Consider the following 13026-nt stretch of genomic DNA (forward strand, 5'->3'; position numbering starts at 1 on the left):
TATTTGAAAATATCATGTTGGTCTATGTAAAATATCACAGAAAATCTAATTTAAGCAAAGTACCAATAAAACAATTTTGCAAAGTGATTGAATATAAAATCAATGTAGGAATATTAATAGCCTTTTTACACACAAGAAATTTCTTATTAGGAATTATAGTAGAAAAATATTTTAGGCTTATAACAAAAAGTTCAAGGACCTTATAGAAAAAAACTTATTGCATATCAAGAAAGAAAAATTTGATAAATGGAGAAATATGTGATGTTCATTTCTGAGATGACTCAATATTATACAGATGTTAATTATCTACAGAATAATTTATATACTCAAACACATTCAATGAAAATTCCCAGAATTTTTGTGGCAAATGAAATTCTCACTACAGCAAAAATATCTTAAGAAGATACAAGAAAAATATTGATTCTACATATGAGTGATATTTGTCTTTCTGTGCTTGGCTTATTTTATTTAACATAATGTCCTCTACTGTTATTCAAATTGTCACAAAAGACAGAATTTTGTTCTTTCTTACGGATGAACAGCATTCCATTGTGTATATATGCCACAATTTTTTAATTCATTTATTTGTTGATGGACACAGTTGATTCATATCTTGACTATTGTGAATAGTGTGGCAATAAAGATATGAGTGCAGATATCTCCTTGCCATACTGACTTCATCATCTTTTGATATATAACTAATAATGAGACTGTTGGATCATATGGTTGATCTCATAGAAGTAGAGTTGAATACTGATTACCAGAGGCTGGGGAGAGTAGAAGAAATTAAATGTAGGGAAAGTTTAGTCGATGGATACAAAGTTACAGTTAGAAAAGAGGAGGAATGAGTCCTGATGTTCTATTGCTCACTAGAATGACTGTAGTCAGCAATAATGTATTGTACACTCCAAAAGAGCTAAAAGAAAGGATTTTGAATGTTCTTGCCACAGAGAAATCACAGTTGTTTGAGGAGGTGGTTATGCTAATGTCCTAATTTGATCATTACACAATGTATATATGTATTGGAACATCACACTGCACTTCATAAGTAGGCACAATTGTTATGCGTAAAATTAAAACAAAATAAAAATGTAAAAACATTGAAAACTCTGAATAATGAGACATGTATAAGAATGTTCTCTGAAAATGTTAACAGGAGAAACATGACAGAGAGGTCAGAAGTCTATGAATAGGAAATAATTTATAAACAATAATATACCCTGTGATGACTAATATATCAGTAAGAATAAACCTGTATATATGTTGACATCAAAACTCTCATGTCTAGTAAAAAATGATATTCTATTATTCCATGTAAGCAAAATCCAAAACCATAGTTTTGAAAAGACATTTTTATATATGAAAAATTTAAACTATAACATTAGTAATTGCCTCTGGAAATAGTAGGAAATAGAGTTGTTGAAGTGAAAAGACAGAACTTTAAATTGTATCTATACTTTACTAAATACATATTTATATTTGGTGAGTACTAATGAATTATTGTACATAAAAATATATACAATATTAAATATATTTGACATGTTATTCTTTGAAATGTTTAACTTTTCAGTTTTTTAGCATAAAACTGTTTATTTGCAAAATACAATAATAAAGCTTAAAAAGTTAAACTGAAGATTAAAAGGCTATTTATGATAATGTTACAAATAGAAAAGTCCTGACAAGTATTTTCCTATACTTATTATATGTAATATTCAATCTTGTTTTCCTGAAGCATATGTTTTGATGTTCTTGATGTTGCAACATTTTTCATTACCACTTTATCTAGTTTAATATTTTTTTACAAAAAAGTCAGGTGAGCCTAATTAAAAATAAGAATTTAATATATGCTGTAAATATCTAGCACATTTGATCTTTTAATATATCTAGTTCATGTTTATATATAGCAGGTGTTCAATATTTTTAATTGTTTAAATGTTATCACATGGTATTGTTTAAGATATCTTTGCAAAATTTTAAAAGCTCATATGAATGTAAGACCATTATTATTAATAACACTAATGACTGTAATTCTAACAACTGGGAAATAAGGGCAACTTTCCCCAGTGAGCAAGAACTAATAATATATCGTGCGCTGTTGGGATCTTGGAGTGGGCCTAATAAATGGTACTCACATTCTCCGTTAGGTACTGAACCCAGAGAAAAATAATGTTGGGTATAAACTTCAAATACATAGCCTCAATCTACCTTTCGTAAGATACTATTGAAGTTTGAAGTAATATTTTACAGTCAGCGGCATTTGCACATCCTAATACCAAAACCTAGATTAGACAAACTCTCCCACGTTATCAGTTAGGATAGGCTAATTGCTGTTACAAGGAGGCCAAAAATATACAAGGTTCCAACACATAGTAAATTTATTTTCTGTTCATAAAGTTGGAGAGAAGCTGCACAGATTGGTGAGGCCATCTTATTCCAGTATAAAAATGGTATTATCTTCAACATTGAGATTCTAAATTGTCCTGGCCATCTTCTCCATGTCAGCCAGCATAAGAAAGAGCATATGAAAGTCTCTTTTTTGTTTTGTTTTCTATTGTTTATTGGGTTTGGGGGTTCTGAAATGTTGCATATCAATTTTATTCACCTCTCATTACAAAAAAATTATTCACACCATCATTCCTAATGGGAAAAAAAAAAGCTAGAATTTCAATGTATAGTGTGTGTGTGTGTGAGCGCGTGCGTGTGCAAAGGAAAATAAGAATACAGATATCGATGAGTATTTGAAAGTTTCCACCACAGCCACAAAGTGGTGGCAGTGCTATGTAGAGGTGGCCTTCCATGCAGGGTGGTTAACCCTAAAATATCAGAGCAGAAAAACCCTTTCTGTAGACAGATTTACTTACAAAATAAAGGAGAAAGGAAAAATTGAAAGACTGAAAGTTTCATACTCAGCAATCAGAATAATAGTAGGTGGAGAGAGATCTGTTATTTCAATTAAGGACATTTCTGCCACTTAGAAGTGAAACTGCATTTGCAAAAATTGTGACAATGAGAGAAATCTGACATAGCTAACTCCATCTTGCTTCTAACCCCACAAGCTAACTGTCTTTGCTCGGGCCAAGCTAACTATGGGAGGAATTTAGTTTATAATTAAACTTAAAATCAAAGATAATAGTATTCCCTTCTTGAAACTAAACCCCTCCATGCTCGGGGACTCAAATGACCTTTGTAAAACTAATAAATTGTCCACTTGGTTAGAGTTATGGCTCAGGAGTCATGTAGGCAGAGACTTGCAAACTCCTCAGTTACTCCTATAGATAACATCATTATGGTAACCCTAAGAGTGGTCTTTGAGGTATTTTTCAGACCTTGAATTTTGATAGGCCAGCTGGTGCCACCAGGACAGGTAACCCATACTAAGAAATGGACTCAACTCATCCTGTGACCTCAGCCCAGGAATTGACTCAGCTCAAGAAGACAGCTTGGCTCTTTGTGATTTCATCCTCAATCCAACTAATCAGCAGTCCTCATTCCCTAACCCCTTGCTTGCCAAACTATCTTTGAAAACCCTTAGCCTCTGAATTCTCAGGAAAACAGATTTGAGAATTATCGTCTGTCCTCCTGTTTACCTGCTTTGCCATAATTAAACATTTTCTCTGCTGCAACATTCCTACCATTTCATCGTATTGGCTTTTTTTGTGCAGCAAGCAAGAAGAACCAATTGGGCAATAAGAGAAGTAAACATTAGCAGTGTTTCAGAAATACCCTTCCCACTTTAAAAATTGCTTAAAGTTTCCTCTTCCATATTAAAAATGTATATTTTATAAATTATTAAAAACCATGAAGGAAAAGTAAATAACCTTATCCTTAAATTAAGTGTGTTAAAGATACATTTATTTTAAGCATTGGTAAGTAAAATATTATGTAGAGAAAATTATGCAGATGAGAAAATTATTTTTAAAGAGTAGAAGTTCCCCCCACTGGTAGTAGAAAGGAAATACAATTATTTTGCCTATTTTAGTGGTCAATATTCCTTCATAAATATATAAATATATTGTTCTTATTTATGCATTTTCAGCCACATATAAATTCACCTGGTTATTAAAAATTATTTTGGTTGCTAGTACTAGTCAATCTAGAGTTTTTTTTATAAAAAGCAATAGGTTTACTTTTCTCAAGCAAATAAAGCAGACTACTTATAAGCCATCAAGGGCTACTTTAGGGCTTCAGTGACAATCTCAGGGTTTAGATGTTTTCCATTTTTCAGCTCTCGTTATCTTTAGGATTTTGGCCATTACCACACTGTTGTCTTCAAATCATTGTAAAATCACTGCTGTAACCAGTCAACATGTTCATATTTCAGAGATTAAGACTGTGGGAAGTAGGGGAAAGGGAACCAAAGCCTAAAAGGCTTTCTCCAATAAAGTCTTTACTTTCGTTTTGGAGAAATCACAACCTTCCAGTAGAATAATGTATAAACTATTTTCCTGCAATAGTATTATAGAGTCAACCACTCTATAGCTAGTCATGTTGAAACCTAGCGCACTCTAGAACTCAGAACCTGTCTCCCAAGGGAGACACAGAACCTCTGTGTGCCCAGGGAAAATATACATGGTGTTATTGTCTATAGTAGCAAATTAGAAAGATAGGGAAAGAGAGAGAGGAAAGGAGAAAGAAAGAACTAAAGAGAGGGAGGGAGAAAGGAAGGAAGGACCATGACATTTACACTAGTAAAGGTAATAGCTAATTTGATTTTGGTGTAAGTATAAAAAATACAATATAACAGTTAAGTGGAAAATGAGATAGATTGGAGATATAATCAGTGGTATGCTAGTCAATCAACTCTTCAACTTAAAAAGTTTTACCTTATAATGTTTGCCAATTAGCATGGTATAAATACTTCCACTGTAGCTCATTTCAAGCTACCAGTAGAAAAATGAGGTTTTCCAAGCCAATACTAGCCAGCTCCAGCCCATCATTAAAATACTGTTCAAGAAATAAATTGTGAGTGTATTTGGACAACAATCATAATAATTCAAGTAGAGCTTCGTAACACTTTATATTCTGAATAGATATGCATATATTGGGAAGAGATCCACAAAATTCCTTATAATTGGCTTTTTAGGATAGGATTAAGTGAAAGTACTTTAAAATAATGATTAAAGATCACTTCAAGTGTATTTGTATTATACTTTATTTTAAAGTTATTTCAAGGAAACAGATAATGGTTAAAAATCATTAACTGGTTGACAAGGTTGGTGGTTTCTGTTTATTGTCTTCCTTTTCTTCTGTAATTCTGAAATTTCCTCTAAATAAGTTTATGAGAAAAGAAATAACTACTCGAGCAATCTGAAACACAAGATATAGGTGTCATAGCAGCACAGGCATATGTGAAATCACCATAGTGGTAGAAAGTGGTGAAAAATTCAAATGAGTACTTGGCTTTCACAAACTTAGATATCTACTCTGGAAAATCAAGAGCTATAAATGAGAAAAGATTTGATGAGTGTTCAATGAATAAATAGTTCTTTAAAAATGGAAAGTCTTTATCTAGTTTTTGAAGTGACCTTCAACAAATTCCAGAGAATGGGAAAATATTGTAAGGTTGAAGTGATTCAAGTAGTTTTTGTACTTGGAAAAATTGTGGCAGAATTTCAGAAGTGTAGGTAGGAGTTAATATAGTTGCTTTAGAGTGACCATAAATTTCTCCACAAAACTACAAAAATTTTGAGGAAAGACATGGCGTTATTATTAATTATGCCTAGACAAAAGTTATAAACCAGGCTTGATGGTAAATAGAGGTATGGCTAATAATTTACACAGGACATATTATGTGGATTAGAAAAAAGGTATAGAATTGAGATCACAATGATATAATCAGCAATTTAGGTATGATGAATGGTTGGGTCAAAATTGTCTAAAAGACAATTGAGTAGAAAGGGCATATAAATAGGAAAAATAGATTTAAACAATTGCTTACTGGATGGTATTAGGAAGAAAATATGCTGAAAGAACAAGACATTGAAATTTATTATAACATAAGGAACAGAAAATAAGCATTTGCAGTTTTCACTAGAGTATTGTACTGAGGAAATTTTCCTCAGTACATCTTAAGCAAGCTTGCAAAAATGTGAATATAAATAATTTGACAAAGGTAAAAGTTTAAACATCTCTTATTTATATTTTTGACCTGTTTTACAAAAAGCTTCACGAAGTGTATCTGTATTAATATTACAAACTGCTTTTGGAATATTTTTGTTCGTGGTTTAATTCAGAAGATGATCATAGCAGTGTTTCCTACATGTAGACAGTTACTGCTTTCTTTGATATTTAAAATTTTCTAAAGGGAGGAACATCATTATCTCTGACTTTGAGTTAAAAAATGTGTGACTGTTCTTTTGTTAAGGTGTTTATTGGTGAATTGAGTCTATTAAATTGTAAAACCATCCAATTTTTTTGTTCCTGTGGTTGTTTGCTCCAGAGCAAATGTGAGAGAAATCAGCATTTTAGGCAGCAATTTTTCTTTTCTTTGTAATTGTACAAGGCAAAAATATTCACTTCTATTATTCAAAGTTATACTCTTTCTTCAAACACTCCTGAGAGTTTTTAAATCATGGAAAGCTATTCAACTCACTTCCCACTCTTTTGGAAAATTAAATTCACATGAAGGACAATTCTAGTTTATTCTGCTGATACAAATATCCCAGTGAATTTCTTTGCATTTAAGTGAATCGTCTTTATGAAGTCATCTTAAACCAGGAAAAAAATTAAAGTCAGAATAATACTTTCAATTATAGTCATCTCCTCTATAAAAATAAGAAATAATCTGTGAGACATGTGCAATGGGCACTTTTAATCATTTAGAACTTTCAAAAATGGATAAAATAATGTATACTTGTTAATCATTGTAAGACGTGTTTGTATCATAAATACATATACACAAAATTCAGCATAAATGTGAAGAGCTAAATTGTACTGGTGAAAAAATACAATGACAAAACAATAGGTATAATTTTTAGAACAGATGATATATTATAGTCTTTAAAGTGACATAAATTGCCATATCAATTCTACCTCCCACACTCAGAATTCAGGGACAATTACAATCAAGCCAGTCCTGATGATCTGGTATTATGTAAGACTTACAATTGCATTTTACAACTTATTTCAGCCTTTTTTTTTTTTTGCAAGATTCATAACAAATAAAAGATTTCTATCTTATTGCAACTCTTTCTTCTTTTTTCTTCGAGACAGTGTCTCCCTCTGTCATCCAGGCTGGATTGCAGTGGTGCATCGTGGCTCACTGCAACTTCTGCCTCCCACCTTCGGCTCATGATCCTCCCACCTCAGCCTCCTAAGTAGCTGGGACTGCAGGCACAAGCCACCATGCCCAGCTTATTTTTGTACCTTTTGTAGAGATGAGTTTTTGCCATGTTAGCTAGGCTGGTCTTGAATTCCTGAACTTAAGCAATCTGCCCACCATGGCCTCCGACACTGCTGAGATTTCAGGCATGAGCCAACGTGCCCGGCCCAGTTCTTCCCTTTCAACATAAGCTGTTATGTGCTAATATTGTGAGGCTTATAGAAATATGACTCCCATAATTAAAACCACTAAAACCTTTCAATCTCTTATTTGTCTTCATGATTAATAATTTTGGAGCCTTTAAATCCCTTCATACTTCATATTCTTTAATCTATCAAGTAATTTAGACACTGTTGTTGGAGTCTACAAGCTGTCATGTTTCCATGTGTAATTGTTAATTTTATGTGTCAACTTGGCTAAAAGATTACCAGATAGCTGGTAAAACATTATGTCTGGGTTTGTCTGTGAGGCTGTTTGTGAAAGAGGTTAGGATTTGAATCAATGGACTAAGTAAAGATCACCCTCACCAATGGGGACGGGCATCATCAAATCCTTTGAGGGCCCATATGGAACATAAAGATGAAGGGAGATTGAATTTTCTCTCCCTATTTAAGCTGAGACATCCATCTTCTCCTGCCCTACGTTATCCTTGCTCCTGTGCTCTAACCTTGAGACTTTGACTGGGACTTGCAACACTGGCTTCATGGTTCTCAGGCCTTCAGGTTTGCACTGAAACTACATCACTGGTTTCCTTGGGCCTCCAGCTTGCAGACTCAAATTATAGGGGGACTTATTTGCTTTCTTAATCATGTGAGCCAAGCCTTCATAATATCTCTCTCTCTATGTATCAATAATTATCCTATTGGTTCTGTTTGTCTAAAGAGCTTTGACTAATATATTACATGAAACACAAAATTGCAATTTTATATGAAACAGAAAAATATGTATTTATAATTCTCACCATAATGTTGTACCAAGGAGATTTTTCTCAGTGTCTCAAAGTGATATTGACCTTATTACTTTCTCATTTTTATGTGAATTTAATTGTCCCAAATTTAAGGCAGATGATATATTTTCTAATTTTATAGTACCTACTTATGTGTGTATATGTGTGTATATGTGTGAGTGTACATGTGTGTCTGTGTGTGTGTAATGAAAAATATTCATTCTCTGAGATTTTATGGGTGTTTCCCTCTACCACTTTTATCTGAATTTCCTCTTTAATTCGACTCTATTTTCCCTGCAACGCTAAGTTTTTGTTTGTTTGTTTGTTTGTTTGTTTTGAGATGGAGTCTCGCTCTGTCGCTCAGGCTGGAGTGCAGTGGCGCGATCTCAGCTCACTTCAAGCTCCGCCTCCCGGGTTCACGCCATTCTCCTGCCTCATCCTCCCGAGTAGCTGGGACCACAGGCGCCCGCCAGCATGCCCGGCTAATTTTTTTGTATTTTTAGTAGAGACGGGGTTTCACTGTGTTAGCCAGGATGGTGTCCATCTCCTGACCTCGTGATCCGCCTGCCTTGGCCTGCAATGCTGTTTTAATTCTAATTTCATGGGCTGCTTCTCTGTGTGGATCTCTCTCCTAAATAGAAACCTGGAGCCCTGAGAGTTTATAGAAGCTTGGCTATTGTAGCTCATTTCATTCTCACTGTGTTCCCATTAAACTCATTTCCTCTCAGATTAGATAAAATTCCTTTATTATGTTGATATCATATAGCACAATTTATGCTATTAAATGTCTGTGCATATGTCTAGTACTTATTATGAAGTATACAATACTAGTTTTTTAGGACTGTGAGTTTAGTAGATGCTTATCCCTTAAATCAAATTCCTGATATCTAGCCCAGTTGTGTAAAACTTGTTGTTTATTATATAGATTTCCTAATCCTAATATTCCATTCTGATAATAACCTACGTTCACATTTTCCACTGACATGCTTCACTTACCAATTGGAAAAGTCTGATATCTCCTGTAAATTCTTTGATGTTCCTTTTTTTTTTCCCATTACTCTGGGATGAAGATCACCTATTCAATATTTTTTCCTTCACATTCAATCACTTTCTCCACATTATCTCTGTGTTCTCTGCATTAAATATTTCCAGGTCACCATTATTGAAAATGAATTTTAATGTGAGATTTTAATAGACTCTGTATTTTTTGTCTCAGATTGTACATCTGTTGTGACTACATGTTTGCCACTTAAATTATACCTGTAATTGAGCTAAAATAACATCGCCATTTTATAGAAAAATGTGCATCTTCCTGAAAACTATGTCTACGTTTTTCTTCTTCGTTTTACTTGACATTTTCATAGTGTTGAACACTTAACCTATGCTGCTTGAATCTCCAGAGATTCTTTGGTTTTATGCATGCATAGAACTATACTTCTCAATATATGATTAATATTCTATAAGTTTTTATTGACTCTGAAAATGAATTTACTAACTTGTCTTTTTTCCATATATTCTGTATTCTCAACATATACCTTTTATGGTATATTTTATTCCCTATGTGACTCATTATCACCTCATAATCAACATCAATTCATCTAAATTCCTATAACTAATTTTTTTCTTTCTTATCAATTTCTCAAATTTCTCCCAAACCTTTTATTTTCTTTCTTATTTCTCTAAAAGATGTCATAAATGCCCCCAAATCTTACAGTTTTAGTTCAGTCCATCCTTACCTACTCTATTCTCAATAAGTATGAATTCTAGTCTCAGTATTAATTATTTAAATCATATTTATTCTTTATAGATATTTTGTAGTGTTGATACAGTAATGGTTTTAAGAGATATCCTGATCCCCCTCCCACATCTATGCCATCTCTTGCCATACAATATAACAGCTATATTTTGGCCAATATTGATTGCACAGCCATCCCTGGGGGTGGTTTAATACAAATTAAAACCATCAGTGTTTTCAGTTTTTGTTTGTTTGTTTTCGTGTAAGGTTTGTGAGAAAAGATATTCCCATTTACAGAGAAGTAAAAGTTAAAAATTCAATTTATTATTATTTTTAATTTTTTTATTTTACATTTTTCTGGGTATAGAGTAGGTGTATATATTTGTAGGGCACATGAGAAATTCTAAGACAATTATAAACTTATTGTGTACATTTATGTTGTCATAGTAGTGTAATCAATATTATATGAACACATATAAAATCTAATTTAAAACCTAAAGAGATATATAGCTATTCTATAATTAATTGCTGTTTGTAAAGCATGTAAAATAAAATTATATTTCAAAATATGCAAAATGTATAAATATTCAAGTTATTGTCCCTGCTAAGTTTTAATGTACTTGCTACTTTTTTTATTCTTTCACAAATAGAGCCTTCATGTTTTTCAGTAGAGTTCTATAATATATTGTAGTATTTTTCAAAGTTTGGCAAGGATTCTACGAGGCTCTAATGAATGATTTAGGTTAGATTTTTATGCAGGTCTCAATGTGTGTAGGAAAATCTGATATAAACAAAGGATTTAGTTTTTGCAGTCTACTGCAACTACCATATATGTACCACTTGAAAAATGCACCAAAAGGATCCTTCAGGCACATCTAGTTTGGTTTTACTTAGTTGATTTTACTAATAAGATAAATCATTTTTTACATTCAAAAGTGGCAGAAGCTGTACTTTTCCAGGAATGTAAAGTCTGCATTCCTGCTGTGAAGATTGTGGAAACTGATGCTAATATTTAGTCACATATATTAAGAATAAAAAGTATACTTGTTTGTTAAACACAGTTCCAAGAGACTAATACTTTTTCCTTGATTACATTTTGATTTTTAAATATTAATTTAAAATCATATAGTCTTAAGTTTCAATTAGAAATAGTGATTAACAAAATGCACTCAAAGACAAAAAGCAATTACTTAATAATCAGATGCAAATACTCATTGTCACTTATCTTTTTGGAGATCTACTAGAAGGTGTATAATAAATTTGTGAGTTCCCTGGAATTGTAGAAAGGATGTTGAACAATTATTATTGGGAACATTTATAAAGTTACCATCTATACCTTATTTTTTACTTCTCATATATAAGTGGTAGCTATCCATATTAACTTAGAGGAACTGGTGATTTAATTAGAATGATTACTGATTGTACTAAAAGAATGGAAATAGTTTGGCCTTAGTGATTGATTACTAGAAACAAGGCCTTGGAAAAAACAAACAACGACAAAACAAAACAAATTATTTTCATCTTCAATTATATTGTGGCTAATTTACTTCTTAATCAGTTGCACATTTCAACATGGCAGATGCCATGCTACCAACAACACTTAGGTTCAAACTGTTTATGTTTTGCTTTATTTTATTTATTTATTGTTTTTTGGATGGAGTTTCAGAGTTTTGCTCTTGTTGCCCAGGCTGGAGGGCAGTGGTGCAGTCTGGGCTCACTGTAACCTCTACCTCCCGGGTTCAAGCGATTCTCCTGCCTCAGCCCCCTGAGTAGCTGGGATTACAGGCATGCGCTACTAGGCCCGGCTATTTTTTTTTTTTTTTTAATTTTTTAGTAGAGACAGGGTTTCTCTACGTTGATCAGGCTGGTCGTGAACTCCCGACCTCAGGTGATCCGCCCGCCTCGGCCTCCCAAAGTCCTAGGATTACAGGCATGAGCCACCACACCTGGCCCTTTTTATGTTTTTATCACCAGAAAAGAGCTCCCCATTTTTTATAAGTTTAAATTTCTAAAAAACAATACAATTAGAGATGTCTTCCACTGTCCAGCCTTTGGCTTTTCAAATATATGTGTGCGCGCACACATACAGACACACACACATGGGTGTGTGCACACACATACTAACAGAAACATAAATATTTATCTTTCATTTTTAATTTGAAAAATACCACAGATAACCCAATTCAATAGTCCTGTATGCAATTCAAAACTATATCCGTGAAGGAATATCTGGTTTTTATATTAGTATTTTGATGTGCGGTCAATGCCCGTCAAACAGATCTGAAAATAAATTTCTCATGATTAGTAATGAAATAAATTGTATATTTTCACTCTGTCCATCATAATCAAATCATAAAATAAAAAGCAAAATAACTTAAGAAAGTTTGAATACTATGAGAAATGCATTTATAAAGATAATTCTTACATCTGGGGAGAAAGGTATTCTTTGCACTCTCATATTCTATCTCTAAATACTATTTTGTCTGAAGAACAAATTTATTTTTTCTGCATCAGGCAGGCTTTGTTGTCTTCTGGTTGGATTTGGTCAATGAGACCACCTGAGAGAGTAAGAGAAGATAGGTTGGCTAATATTATAAGAAACACGGATGGGGTGGATAATAGGCCCTTGATCCCCCATAAATCTGCAACAATGGATGATTTATCATGAGGTTCATGTGAAATAAATAGTTGGCAGTATATTAAGGTGCTGCAAACCTATATAAGCAGATAAAATTCTAGGTCTGTTGGGGAATCTGACTTGATTGACTATACATGTGTTTCATGCTTTCTTATCCCATTTCCAAAGCAAAAGCAGTTTATAGACCTTGGTCTCCTTTATGAGAAGATAAAAGATCCCTTTGAAGAAGAGCTATGCAATGTAGTCATATTGAATCTTTCTTCAATTCTTCCATGGTGCCACTTGCAGCTATTTATGTAATTTTTTTTTTCTTTTCCTCTAGGTAAATACCCAGTAGAGTGATTTCTGTGTCAAATGGTAGTCCTATTTTTAGTTATTTGAGATGT

At 33.0% G+C, this 13026-nt stretch overlaps 1 pseudogene; it reads left to right on the forward strand.

Annotated features, from left to right (window-relative positions):
* The first annotated feature begins 704 nt into the window (after nucleotides 1-704).
* Nucleotides 705-13026, forward strand: part of LOC129458234 (histone-lysine N-methyltransferase SETMAR-like) — a 34173-nt pseudogene continuing 21851 nt past the window's right edge.

This window comes from Symphalangus syndactylus, chromosome 19, assembly GCF_028878055.3.
Source record: "Symphalangus syndactylus isolate Jambi chromosome 19, NHGRI_mSymSyn1-v2.1_pri, whole genome shotgun sequence".
Classification (NCBI taxonomy): domain Eukaryota; kingdom Metazoa; phylum Chordata; class Mammalia; order Primates; family Hylobatidae; genus Symphalangus; species Symphalangus syndactylus.